The sequence below is a fragment of the Diprion similis genome, chromosome 10 (assembly GCF_021155765.1).
Source record: "Diprion similis isolate iyDipSimi1 chromosome 10, iyDipSimi1.1, whole genome shotgun sequence".
Lineage (NCBI taxonomy): Eukaryota > Metazoa > Arthropoda > Insecta > Hymenoptera > Diprionidae > Diprion > Diprion similis.
The window spans coordinates 10,198,878-10,212,841 of NC_060114.1; the positions used below are offsets into that span (position 1 = coordinate 10,198,878).

General features: G+C 38.6%; 1 protein-coding gene across 1 annotated transcript in view; it reads left to right on the top strand.

Moving 5' to 3' along the window:
* The first annotated feature begins 3,176 nt into the window (after positions 1–3,176).
* The window catches only part of LOC124411697 (protein turtle homolog A-like), a 130,024-nt gene continuing 119,236 nt past the window's right edge, over positions 3,177–13,964 (top strand). Inside the window, exon 1 of the mRNA XM_046890977.1 lies at positions 3,177–3,262. The gene's annotated coding sequence lies outside the window, so the exon portion shown is untranslated. The remainder of the gene's footprint in view (positions 3,263–13,964) is intronic.

Below are 13,964 nucleotides of genomic sequence, written 5' to 3' on the forward strand. Positions count from 1 at the left end.
TGGCGCCGGTTAGGAGATATCAACGATTCAACTTCCAATTACACCTTTAGATAAAATCGAGAACTGAAGTGAATGCCCATGGGAACGTCGACCTTAACGAGAGTATAATTGCGCCCTTACATTTCCTTGAACCAAGGACTACGTAATCTCGTATCTAACGTACCTAGCTGAACCGAAATGGTTCAGGCATGTATGAGTGTCGGGAATACTTCCCTTTTACGTGTCTAAAGCTAGCTCCAGCGTATAGTGTAATACGTATAATTTCACCTGAAGCTGCGGACTAGTCGGTCGCGTGAGCAGCCCACATTTCGTGTTTTACGATCGTACACAAACGACACTGAGTTACCAGATCTAGGAGAAGAACTCAGTTCGAGGAAACACGGTGTAAAACACGCGAAAATGTAACCCGATATTCTTTCGTCTTGCGGTTACAATAGTAGCAAAGTAAGGACGGCATAAGCGTGTGTCTAAGACGGGGAAATTGAGTTTAAAAGTACACATATGATCCGCTATTTTTTTTTTTTTATCGGAATCAATATCTCACTTAGTCTTCGGAACGCGTGCGCAAGCGAGTTATTCCGATATCGATTTGAAAATTGGTACAGTTTTATCGTAACCGGGACACCTGGAACAGATCCGACCGGAAAGAACAGTGTGCTTTGGAAGTATTGAGAAGTTCTAGACGTGAACCATACTTTGAATAGCTAGTTATTCCAATTTGTGAGGTCGTCATGACATCGTTGTGCCTTTGAGTTTGAGGATAGTTCCAGCTCTTATTAGTCCATTTCGTAAATCGATTGCTTCAGCACTCTTAGATAGGAATTAACGATTACGTGCACTGATAAGAATGGACTTGGTATATGCGTAGGAATTTATGTCGTGATTTGTGATTCCAAATTTTCGCTGAGGCAGTGTCCACATTGTGTCATATCTGGTCATAATGGTCTGGTCGGTAGTGACATTCGTTTAGAAAGTTTTGAAAATTAACCAGATGGTTTTTGATTTCTTGGTTAGATTCAAATGAACATATTCATGTGTAAATATAAATCAAGATTTCACTGGTAGGCAGGAAAACGATCCTTTATTACGCGGGTGAAATCAAGGTCACATACTTACAAGCGTAATTTTGTGTTTTCAATTATCATTGTTATTGTTCAGCTCCAACACAACGCTTCGAGATACAACAAAGTATAGGTCGCATTTGAAAATTTCTACTACAAAACAATGCTTAGTTGATTCGAATTGAATTACTCGGTTTCGCACTACGTTGGAACAAAACCGGACACCGTGCTTTTTTGTCGACACTGTACCAGAGGTTTTCTCAAGAGAACTTGCTCGCTAGCTACTTCAAAGGCACGGAAAAATTTGCAAAAATGTTAATAGCATGATAGACGGAGTGACCGCGATCCGATGCTTCTTAATAGGCGTGAGGTTAGGTTAACTCTCACTGGTCAACCAGTCGATTCTAGACACGGTTTTACACACAGGTCTTGCAACTTAGGCAGAATTTCAATAGGAGGCTGTGGATCCATTATTGAAGAAGAATCCAGGTGGCACTAAGATCGAGGAATACATAAACATAACCTACGTCATGAGTGTGTAATGTATCCCTCGATCGCAGCGACGCTAGCGGCCTGGCACGTTAAGAAGCCCAAATCGAAACCAAAAACTGCAAGACCTGTGTGTAAGACCGTAATTCTAGGGAATCGGTTGTTGTCAGTGGAAGTTTGCAGTGAAAACTGCGAGCACGGTTGTCAACCAATCAAAATTAAGCAAGTTCAATAGCACGCGCTATGAGCAAGTCCTTTCAAGAAAACAAATCGGTACACCGATCATGATACAACGTAAAAGAGGATGAATGTGTTTCATCGTTATAATTTACGATTGAGAAAATTCTTTTGAACAGTATTTGAACTGTTCTTCATTTTCCTTCCAACGAGAATTAGTGTTGCGAAATGTTGTCAATTTTCCAACTCTTCTTCGTTCCTTGTTTTTTTTTTTTTTTTCTCTTCCTCTACCTTCTTTATCCGCTCAAAAGACCCTTTTGCACAACCGGTATGTAATTCGTATCCGGAGTGGAAGCGCTATTACGCGTAACCATTTAGAACGATGGTAGTTTCGACTCTCTCTCCAGGGCCGTTAGGAAACTTGAGCCATTCCAGATGCAAAATGAGAAACAACTTGGATGGAAACCGTGTAGAACAGGGAATTGTCCACGTGTGTGTGTGTGTGCGTGTAGGCACACTCTCTGTTCTGTTCAAAGGATGAAACGGCCTGACCTTCAGCCTCACCTTTGTGGCCGAGTCATTCGACTCGGGATGTCTTGCTGGCGGGGCAATATCCATGTAAATTCGTAATCGATTGATACCCAACCAAGCCGTTGTTACCACGAACCGCAACGTCGAGTCGCTTCGTTCTTACACCGGAATTTGTATTTTTACCATTAATTCCTCTCATGTATGTTAAATTCCTCGCCTGATATGACGCTGCGTTTTATCATTTATCAATTTCCCGCATGCGCAAAATGGCTTACAGAAAATTTCGTCTCACGCACGCTGTGCTCACTCGAATTGGTAACTTATTTCTCTAGAACCGTTTACCCTTGATTCTAATTTTCGCATTAAAAAGCATTAAAGCATCGGTTACACATGTCATTCCTGTGTCTCTTCTAATGCTGAAATAATTGTTTTCGGCACACGCAATCCATGCTTTAAGCTTAACCTCGGTTTTCGTGTCCGTGATAAAGATGTTAATTGGCTACGTTCATAATGATAAACGTGCTTCGTGGCTGCAAGATAAAAGGAACATAATGTACAATTTTATTATAATTATAATGCCAGGTTTGTGAGCATTGAAATTTATTGATATGGCGATACGTACTATATGCCATTATGCTTTAACGCCGTCAATTCAACAAACAACAAAATAACACATATTATTTCTTAATAATCTTAAACTTGATAAGTGAAGCAAAACAGAGAATAGAACGGGTGGTTGGAGCCAGTGGTCGTACCAACTTGGTACAGGCTTCCAGAACCTGTCTCTGGTGCTTCAAATTCGAGTTCTTACTACGACAATAGTTCGCCAAAATCTTATTTCTATTCGATAAGCTTCATACGTTAAAAAGTCGACATGAGGTGGAAAAACGATCAACTAGATTCCGATCGGTTTTCGCAAAAAAAACTTTGGCCCGTTGTTGTTATTTGTCTTTTCATCATTCACTGTGCAATTTTTATTGGATACCTGATCACCGTGCGAAAAGGTTAGTGTAAGGTGCACAACGGAGTCATCAAACTCTCTCCAACGATTGAAAAAATTTTATTTGTAATGAAATTTTTGGCTCGAAAATTTGCTCTGCTTTTTTCATGGTTTTACTCGAAAATTTAAATAGATTCGTATTTATTATTCGCGTGTACAGGTGATTGAACAATTCAGTATTCATTGGCTGACCTACTTCAACGTACATCAATGCACTTTCAGCTATTCTGTACAGGTCTAGTATAAAGTTATGTACCTGTGTGGTATCGCGGGCACATTGACTGAGCTTTAAACGTAGGACGATTCCATTCGACGACTCGCGATACTAGAATGCTATCGGTAATTCGCTATATTGAGCACTTCGTGTAGTTACTATTCTGCATTCACGAATCAATGAATAGATTTGAAAGAAAATCACCGAAGCTCCCTACCACACACCTATAATTTTTATGAATTATCACCAAATACCCGTTTGTCTGAAAATCCCATGTAGATATATAGGTGAGATCCATGATCTACACGGGGAAAAATGGCCGCCAAAGGGAACTGAATATAACTAATTTGGGGAAGATTTCATTGTTGCTACAGTTTGAAGAACGTCTGGAACGAATCATTATTGGCTCAATCAAACTGACCCGGTTGAGAATAGTTGACTGCGTGATAAAAAATAATAATCAGTGTAAGGTCAACCGTATCTATATTTGCAGCAACCCATTCCACGATTGGATGGAACAAATCAATCGAAACAATGTTACTTTGATTAGTCCCACAGTTGATGATGCTTTGTCCTTTTATTTATAGAGAAACACTCGTTCGAATTTCGGTTTTGTTTCCGGCAATAGAGTATTTAGTCCGGTCAATCGATATTTTACAGTGTCAAAAAAATGAAATCCAGATGGAGTTGAAATTCAATACCAATAATCGTGTCACATTTACGCATCAGTTTAAATTTGAGTGAACTGTATATTCATCTCAATTGATGCAAAATTATTTGCTTGAAGCATTCCAGGCTGCTTAGGCCCACTAAATTGTTTATTGTAACTAAAATGCCCGTAAACATTTTGCTTGGTTGTTAATAAATCTGAGTATACTGTTTCTAGTTTTAAACCAGCTTCCAATAATTTCAATCAAAACCACGCTTGCCATAATCGATGTGGGATTTTGTTCACTTCATTCGAACTTCAAATCAAACTTCTAAAAAAAATTCCAATTGCATTTTTCGTCATGTATTTTCGTATAAAAAATTGTAAAATCACTTTGAGACATTAACTTAAAATCATGATCGAAATGTCATGGAATGCTCCGTGTGCATCTATCAAAAACACTTCTGTTCGTGATCAGATAAGTGTCTCTAGATGCGTCGAAATTTCTTACTGCGACAAATTTAAAATGTCCATTTCCCAAAACTTCTTTAATCGTTAAAAATTGGTAACTTCATAAAAAAAAAAAAAAAAACAGTAGTTTTGAAGTCATTTCTTCTGTTAAAATTATGGAATCAGATCGGAATTAGAGATGAAGCTCGAGTGTAGAATACTTTGCTTAAACTCGGAAGCGATAGCGATAAGTGGAACACAGGAATATATCTTTCCTCGTTCCCTCTCTTGTTTCTATATTGCTTTGCTACCCCCGTTGCGTTTTAATTAAGAGAGAGAGACAATCGATTACGACTGCTGACGGTCGACAACGGCCACGATACATTGCGGGGATGCGCGATTCAGCTGAGCAGTCGTAAACCAGCTATAACTTGGAACGGAAATGCGACACATGTGCGAGAGATACTAGCGATTCTGGTGTCTTTTGGAGTGGCGTTTTAGCAGTGAACGCATGCCGTCCTCGTGCAGTATCTACGCGTATATACAAGTATATACATATATATGTATATATGTATGTAGGTCGATGTGTGCCCGTAGGTGAAGACCTTAAATAGGTTTATATCGCTCGCGCCCATAAAACCAGCCCACGAGACCGTCCTGCGAAAATTAAACGCCCTATAGCTGCAGGGAAAACCTCTTCACCTATCAGCAGAAAAGTATCACTACGAGGAGCGATGCTGCACCCTTAGATCCAACAAGGAAGGTATCTCAAGTGGATCTCTCCGATTTGATTTCTTTTGTAATATGTTATAGAAGACTAAAAAGTAAGCGGTACGTATTTTTTTTATCTGCCATTAAACGCTGTAAGGGGGTAAAACCACCCTTCAAAGTATGTCATGTCAAGAGGCGATTTGGCAGTTTCACCCACTAGAACATGGTATTTTTTAACCAATCCAAATGGAAAGGTTTTTTCATTAAGGGAAATGAAAAGTGTAATTTTTCGTAAAAAATAAAACTGCCAAATCACCGCTTGATATCCTTTACTTTGGAGTTTGGTTTCACTTCCTTATAATGTTTCATCATAGCGAAAGTGACACTTTGTTTTGCCCTGTCTACAGTTTATATAGACTATATGGGTAGCTGATGATCCTCATACATCACATCTGCAAACGAAAATTGACTAAAATTTCACGTTTGAAGGATGTAAGTTTAAAAGGAGAAGTAAAATTGCTAGCGGTTTCTTGAAATGAAACCACGAACCTGTCACCCGAAAGTCTATTCCACTCCATCTTCGGCCCTTTGAAGCATCGGTTTCTCTAATCTACTTTGAAAGCTTTTCGCTTTTCGTCTTTCGCTCGATCTCTGTATATATTTTTTTTTTTTTTGTTTATTTGAAGTCGCAAAGTCCAAGTATGAAAGCGCCCGATTTATGATTTCACGAATCCACGAACTCGTGCCATAGGAAACTGGTTGCTTTCGTCCTGATTCAAATCCCACACAAAGCAGTGTAGTCCATATACTCCTGCTATGGGGGTGCTTTGAAACTGGACCTGTTGTGCTGATAACGTCTCTCGGATCTCCGATTTCACTCTGTCACCGAAAACTACTTCAATCAATGAATTGAGAGGGGCTTTACCATTCTCATGTGACGTGAAAGCATAGTTTTTTTTTTTTTTTTCAAGTCACGACTTTAAGGATCATCAGCAAAGATGTACTTATATCATCATATAATTGAAGTCGGTTGTTATTGTTCCTGCTTTTTCCTCTTTCAATTCTCTCGAACTTGTCTCTCTGCCTCTACTCAAGCATGGACATAAACCAAGCCATATTTGCGGCATATTTTATAATTAAATTCCAGACAATGAAGGGAAGGCAACGACGCATAGCGTGCAGCTATATTGCGCATTCACTCACGAAACACACGATCGTCGCGTCGTTCCTCTCTTCAGTTTTAACCATCTATTTCCTCGGATATCAATGAACTCTCTGAATTTTTCATTAGTAAAAATTCACTTATTACCAGTTACTAGTATAACACTGAAACAAAACCAGTACATATAGCCTGACCATTCAGTGACTTTTCACTGATATTTCAATGGTTTCCATTGTATATATACTGCACTGATTTTCTCCAATGGTGTACTTATAACTGATTCATATTCAGAGAGAAAGGGTGAAAATGAAAGGACTTCCAACGAATTTCGGTTACAATATGTGGTGGTATATAAAGCTAATATGGCACGATCAAATTTACATTCACACCGAATCCTTTTCTCACCAAGTATCGCTGATTCAAGTGAGTCAATACGGACTTGGTGTCACCGGTAATTGGACCGTGCATTTCCAATTTGGGTTGTGGAAAGACCAGCCGAGCTTTCATCACTGGTATTATGCATCCCGTGTATATCGTGTCTGTGTAGAGTTATTCGCAAAGTAAGTTACGTCCTTGACTATGCGTATGCATAACAGACGGGTCTGTTTGCTCAACTGCAGCCACGACTGAAGCATACGCGACTCCATACTCCACCACGAAATCGTCCACTAACGAAATTATACCTCTGGGTATTCGGATCTCAACTCGTGAGAGCGCAACTAATGCCGCACTACCGCCACACCGAGCCATAACCCTGGACTTGGACGAGGATGCCTGACTCCAACTTCCAGCTTTGTATTTATTGCATACTGCTGTATACAGAGTACAGGACTTTACTAGGCTGATGGTTGTAAACTATTCTAGCTTCGGAAATCTCGAGTCATTTATTTTTAGAGAATTTTATGGTAATTTTGAGACACTGATTCACGTTTCATGTAGTCGCAAGTCGTCATTGATCAACACGAGCTGATGAAGTATCGAAGTAGAAGTATTAGAATAGGGGAAGTTTTTCTGACAGCAATACCACCGAGGCTTGATGTCGCTTAATTATGTTCCATTACAGGCCAAGGAAGTTATAACTGGACGGTGAGAAACAAGTTTTATGCATATAGGCGTGTAGTAGGGTGTTTCAGAAAAAATAATTTGCCATTTTCCACCATGGCACACCCTGAAAAGTTGGTTTAGGTTAAAGGAAAGGTTTATTTATTTTTTTCTTTTCTAACAAAACGTAGTGTACAGATACACAACTTTTTTAAACTTCGTTCTAACTATCAAGATTATTGCATCTTTGAAAGAATAAAAGATTTAGATATAAAAAACTTACGATCACACCGTTAAATTTTATTTTCAATGTTACACCGCGTTTGAAAGACTAAAAGAAGTACTTAAATAAAATACAAACTCGTGTCGAATGATATTTCTCAGGACTCGAATAACGCGAATTACTTACCCTACTCACAACTTCAGTCGTACCAGATTGGTATTATTTTTCACGAAGAGTTTCCTTCTTCATTTCCACCCCTCATTTGACCCCCGGTTTCTCCCCTCTTCGTATAGCGGGATCTTGTTCACCCTCGTATACTCATAATTCCAGCAGTCGTCGCTCCTCGTGTTGCACTTGGCGGCATTGCAATGACAGAAAAACAATACGAAGCCCTGGAAGCGACAATTTAGCCCTACGAGCTCGGCGAAAGGGGTGAAACCGGATACAGGCTAATCCAGGCATTGCCAGGCTTTCCCGCTTTCTCCCTCCCCCCCTTCTCTCTCTCTCTTTCTCTCTCTCTCTCTTAGTTTCAGGCTCTCCTTAAGCCTCAAGTTTCCGTCTTGCGCTCCTCCCTTGCAACCCTTCTTTTGCCACTCTTTTTCTATTCCTCACCATTCCTCCCTCCGTTAGGCAAGCTGCAGCTGCGTATATCGGAGCTGACACAATTCAATGTGGAATCGAATTGGGTTGTGATCTGTGAATAGTCAACGATAAACAGATTAGAACGAGGCTAACGTTCCTGATTCTGTAATTCGGAGGGAGTAAAAGGGGGTGGCAGGTGGCAGCTGAAAAGCTGATCGCCATGCAGCCTCCGCCGATGCGTTAAACGAACGGCCGGTGAACGCAAGCCCAACCCTCAAATCGGGCACAATATCTGATAATTGCAACAGCCGTCAATACTATCGTCGATTCCGTTAATTTGGTTAATTCCAACGAAGCGTTAGGCGTTCAGTTCACGGGGGCGTCTGACGCTAATAACAACCCTTGCGCGTTTGCTTTTCATACAGAGTTCATTCCCAATATCCCGCGATTCAAAACCCTCCGCCGCTTTCAGTGAAGCTTAAATCTTACAAAACTTGAAACTGTAAAGCTCATTACGTCGTTACTTTGATGAATTTTGGAGGAAAAAGATCCGTCACTCGTCGAGGATGCTTGGCAGCTTCAAAATCCGGCCATCAAATTTACATATGAATTTTCAAAGCAGCACCTAATTCTCGCAACAGACCCCTTCTCTCATGAAAATACGTCAATCCCCATAGATTTTCCTATAAAATTTCTTCAAACCCCATAGAATTCTCCATAACAATTCTTTAACCCCCATAGAATCCCTTACAATAATTTTTGAAACCCCGTGGAATTCTCTTTGTTCTTCTGATTCTGCGTTAGCCTTAGCCAAAATTCTTGAAATTAATCTCAAGACCTCAAACTCCATACAAATATTTCGTAGCAGGTATATACCTTGGAAAACCCTTTAACGGAGTCAATTCAGAAACCCTGATACCGGGCATCACGTGGTATCTACATCCTCCGGAAATTTCCAGTTTTAAATAATGGAGTGAAGGGGTTAGTCAGCGTCTCCTTGTTAAATGAAATATTGTTTTTACGGCTAAGAAAAATCGTCTTCTCAAAGTAGCTCAGTTTTTATCCCGAATACAAAGGGCGACGCGAGTTAAGCGCCAAAGGAAAAGAATCACTTTGAGAAAGGCTGCAAGGAGTTTTTTTTATCCAACGGAGTAGCGTCGTGTGGCTGTGAAGTGGAAGCGCGAAACGAGATACTCTTCGGTGGAGGCTTAGGGGTGCTTGGGGGGGGGGGGGGGGGGCTGATATCTGATTATTCGATACAACTCCCTCCCTCGCTCACTCAGTTCCGTTTATTGGTCCATTTTTCATTTTGGTTGATGGGCCAAAGTCTTTTTGAGACTCAGGGACGTTCGTCTTTTGTCTCGTGGATCTGGAATTCCCGAGATCATGCAGCATGCAGGGTACATATTGTATCTGACTTTCTACCTAATCGCCTTTATCCCGGCACATGTTGGGCCTATCTTTCCGATCTGACCTTGGAAGCGTTAAGGGTGTTTTCCTAATTAACCGCCGTATTTCACCCGCGTTAACGCGTTTCTCTGAAAATTCAGGACCACCCACGGGTCTTTGAATTAATACCCAACCTATCCTCCGGTCTTGAATATTAGAACGTTTATGAAACCCAGTCGCTTTAGATACTGCTTTCATCTCGTTCTTGATCCACGGTTCTGTCCCGTTTTATTGTTTGTCTCACTCTGAGTATTAGTATGAATTTTATTTTTTTCGTTTTGAAATTATTTACGTATCTAAAGAGGCGAGTGCTTTTCGAAGAATGAGGATCGATACTTTTTGAAGAAAATTTGTTTTTTTTGTTTTTTGAGAAAAATTTTTTGAACCCAGGTAACCAGAGAGTGTGCATGAAATCGATAAATTTTTTTAATATACGTAAAACAATATTGTTAAATCATAGACATTTTGGGACAATATTTTATCATTCTTTTTATCGCAATTATTGTTTGGTTGTAAATATTTTTGGAATATCGTTTCGTATTATTTTAAATAATGTCAGGAGTGAAAAAAATTAATATTGCTTGGTTGAAATTGTGTTTGAAAAGCGTTGAAATGTGTGAAACATTAATTTCTCCCAATATAGGATAATTTTCTTACCATTTCTATGAAATCCATGCTTGTTGTCTGGTTTAAAACTATAGTTTCACCGACAGCTGACTTCGTGCGATGATTTTTTTTCTCTTCATACAAAACTCTCGTACTAGGTCGTACTAAAAAACCACAAGAATTCTTATAAGAAAGAAGGAATAAATTTGCCTGTTATTCGAAAGCCCGTAATTCTGTTTTCGAAGATATTTCTCACTCAAATATGAGTTGCAACAAATTACACATACATAAAATTATTTATTGAAACAGTAAAGTGAGTACGACTGTGATCCGAAAAGACAGTGACAATCCGTTTGAAGAACTAAAAATTCCATAACTTATAGGGGAGGTTGGGGCAAAGTGGGCTCCCTGAAATTTTTTAAATAACAAGGGATAAAATAAACCATCTGGACTTTAATTAATTATGAATTATTCAGAAATGATAATTACTCCAAACATTTTATTCTTATTTTAAGTATTATTTTCTTAAGGGCACACTTTGCCTCACCCTCCTCTATATTTTTATTTAAACAAATTTGGTGTCTGTAGGAAAAATAAGAGTAATTGAATAAAAAAAAGTTGACACGATGAGTGTTTAGCGAACAAAAAACTAGTTAAAAATCGTCAAGAAGAAAGTAGGTATGATTACAAACTGTAGGTATCCGCAGTACCTACAATACCCTGAGCAATTTGCATAGAGAATTGAAAATTGGTAATTTGGACAAAGCCAAGGGAGTGAGTTAACGGGGATTGACGACTATTCGCCACGGGGTGGCGCAGGCCTGCAGCTGGTTGGTTGGATTTACAACCTAGTCTACACTAATATGCAAATCTGTTGCCAGTAACAATGTAATCCCAGAGTTGTATTCCGTTGCCGTTGGACCAGCGCTATTATCTCAAGCTGACCGTCGTTAGCTGAACGGGGTGTACGCGCGGCCTGCTTAACAATTACAACCTAATATCTATTCTAATTTCTACGGCGTAGCTACCCTCGCTTCGGTGATGCACCCCCGAAACAACAAGCTGGATAAAGTAGAAACTGAATTTTAATATGCATTCTTCCACCATTCGAAACCACTTAAAAATATCTGCTCTCGGACAAAGAATTACATTCGATTAAGGTCACGTAATACTCCTACCTTTACCGACCGAGCAAACTCACCTTTTTTCTTCCTATATTAAATAAATAAATAAACAAACGAACGAAAGTCAGTTAAATCGAACATATCGATTAAATTTTATTAAACTTTTGTTTATAACTTCAGTGTACCTCAATTTTTATAATTCTTCAGAAAACTTCGAGGATGATAACTAGGAAAATACTTAGTGCGACTATGTCGTCATAAAATGATTGAAAAGGCATTGATTTTGGTCGATGAGTTCAGTGCTGTTCAAGACAGTTGCTTGTTCTCCAAATGAAATTGAATTGCCCCATAACTTCTAGGTCTATTAGCTGGGGGGCTCGCCTAGTTTACTCGTAAATCTTGGGAGTATCGGGCAGGATGGGGCCGCGATATGGGGCGTGGGATGCCGACAATGCTCTCGGAAGTTACTGGGAAATACGCGAGCGCCGTGTAGCAAAAGATATATTCGCTCATGAATTTGCATGCACCGAAATGCTCTTTTCTACCGGCGCGTCAAAGACTGCACGTGAAACGGTTGGCATATTTTTATTCACAGTATTCACGCCCGAGTACTGCAAATTTTTTCATTTAAATTTCTCTCACTCTATTCGAGGTATTCTCGAACACGAGATCGGATCTTGACAGAGAAAATAATATCTTTAAGGGTGGATTTCGATTGGTTAGTAAAAAGTAAATGAAACTTTTTTTTTTTTGCACTATTCTTATTTGCTTCGGAGATTTTTATGTCTATCCGTGTAATCTGAATGTTTTATTAAAGTCGAGAGTTGAATGATAGCGGTATAGAAATATTGAACATCCTCTCACCGATGGGTTTCAAGATTTTCAGAAACGAGAATATTGCCTGTCTTACAGAAATAAAAAGCTTTCTCTGGAGATCAAAGAATTTTTTATCGCGAATAAAACACTTCGACAGTTTAAGGATGTATTGGCTATACTTTCTCAACCAAAAGTGAGTGTCATCGACAATATTGAATACCTTGTGATAAGATAAAAATCTGAAAAAAATCAAACTCAATGAAGAGTTTTGCAACTATCAAAAATTGTATGATTCATTCCAAGGCCATTATCACACTGAATCTAAAACCGTTCGATTTTTTGGTTTCAAGTTAACCATCTTCAATGGTTACCCACATTTTTTCAGACTAATTTTCAACTACAATTTTCGTGTATAAAAAGTAATCAAAATCAATAAGAAATTTTTTTTTTTTCTTATGTTATCAACAGAGTATTTATCAAGCCTAACAAAGCCTAGATAAATATTCATGGTTAAAACATATTAAAAAAATTCTTTTTTTTTACTCGTCAGTTGGGTGTGGACCCCTTAAACAATTCAGCAAACAGAATTTCGAAACGTGGTCGAACAGCAATCGGTATTTATTCTCTCTCACAGGCGAGGAAACAGTTTGAAATTTGAAACACATGTTTCTGGGTGTCACTTCAACGTTCTGCTCCAGTTAATACGGCACAAACAACCTGATTTGCCCTGAAATCATAATCAATAAAGCCGATCAATGCGCGATCGGCAAATATTTACGAGATCGGCGTACCCAAGGAGGACGGCATGGCACCGTGAAATGGTTGACGATTATCTCCCGGAATCCACGTGATCGAGTTCGATACCTCGCCGTGTGTGGATATCGCAATATTAGCCTAGCCCAAATGTTTACCGAGATCGATAAGCTCTCGACAATTTTACCCTACTTCAAACATCGATATAGTTTGTACACAACTTCCTGTCACGACCATAACTTGCTCGACGCGACGCCCATTCGTGTAGTTTGCCTCATTAATAAAGCGTCTGTTCCGGATTGAATTTATTACGCAGTGATACGTAAAGAGGTTTACAACAATACAGGATCACTTATCTATTCGGTTTATTAACCTAATCTGACCTGAGCGTCGATGGTGTCGATTATTTTTTTTTTTTTTTTTTTGTTCAAAATAATTTGGAGAATAAAAAATTAACACCGGGAAAAATTATTAGCAAATTTTAGTACGAAAATCTTTTAGCTAAAAATTATTTTTTTCTTCTGGTTTAAGCTTTTTTGCTTTTTTCTACACTATATTATACAATTTTGATTTTGATTTTTTTACGATTTTCTTGAGATATAATGCCTATTAAATATGAAATAAGGGTTAAATTTGATGAAAAATTCGATTATCGCTATTTAATTTGCAGAATTATTTTTACATTGCGATAAAAACGCAAATTTTGATAAAAAAAAAAAAAAAAAAAAAGAAAAGAACTTGTTTTTTTAAACATGTCCAAAACATCTCAAAATTACCTGAAAAGTGTTTCTTTACTTGAATAAAGACATTTCGAGTCGGTATTGAAATAGTTTAAGAATTAATCACATTAAGAATTTTAAGAAGATGTGAAAACAATATTTAACGACCGTAATTTTCGTACTTTTGTACTTGCTACACTTTTCAGT